Consider the following 885-nt stretch of genomic DNA (forward strand, 5'->3'; position numbering starts at 1 on the left):
TATTTACCCCATTCGAATGTGCACGGTCTTCAAGACGCGTCTTAAAACGTTTATATCTTTATTTCTATACAAGTAAAATTATAAAAATATGATATTAATAAAATATACAATGAGACAAATCTAACAAAACCACTCATGACTATATTATCTTTTATAGATTAAGGGTAATTTATGGTCAAAATTAGACCCAAAAAAAGACAATGGGGCAAAAATAAAGGGACGGAAGGAGTAAAAAGGAGTATAGTATATGACGTCTTGTTAAACTTATCACTATTTTCATTATATCAAATTTTTATACTCGTAATTTTTACTTAAAACTTTAAAAGATCTAAAGTTATTAATGGCCAAAAATACAAAATGATACATTAAAAAACGTGAGAAATCAATAGTGGTACAAAAATAGAGAAAATATATTTATTGAAACTAGATAATATTAGATTACAGAAGCAAAAGTCAACTTAGAGCAAAAATGTCTTTTATTTAATTTTATGAACACTAAATATTTGAAGTAAAGTAAGTTTTAATAAGGTTTAATATTAAGTTTAGGTTAGTTCAGATAAGATAAAAACAAAACAACTGAATAGAACACACCCTAATGATCTTGCATTTCAATAGAGGATAAAATAATAAAAGTAAAAAATGACCACAGTGGGAGTCGAACCCACGACCTTCTGATCCGAAGTCAGACGCGCTAATCCACTGCGCTATGCGGTCTTTTAAGTTTAATATTTCTTATTTAACTTTACTATTCATGTATTTTCCAGGACAAAATATCAAGAAATCGAATTTGTATAGTTGGCAGAGTAGGAAAGAGAAATGGTGATGGTGATTGGTTTTTGATCGGCGACAAAAATAGACGGGTGGGTGATGTTTGTGACGGCGTAG

At 29.4% G+C, this 885-nt stretch overlaps 1 non-coding gene across 1 annotated transcript; it reads right to left on the reverse strand.

Annotated features, from left to right (window-relative positions):
• Positions 1-640: 640 nt before the first annotated feature.
• Positions 641-714, reverse strand: TRNAR-UCG. Its single transcript has one exon. It is a non-coding gene; the product is annotated as a tRNA-Arg (tRNA).
• Positions 715-885: the final 171 nt, after the last annotated feature.

This window comes from Chenopodium quinoa, unplaced genomic scaffold (genome assembly GCF_001683475.1).
Source record: "Chenopodium quinoa cultivar QQ74 unplaced genomic scaffold, ASM168347v1, whole genome shotgun sequence".
Lineage (NCBI taxonomy): Eukaryota > Viridiplantae > Streptophyta > Magnoliopsida > Caryophyllales > Amaranthaceae > Chenopodium > Chenopodium quinoa.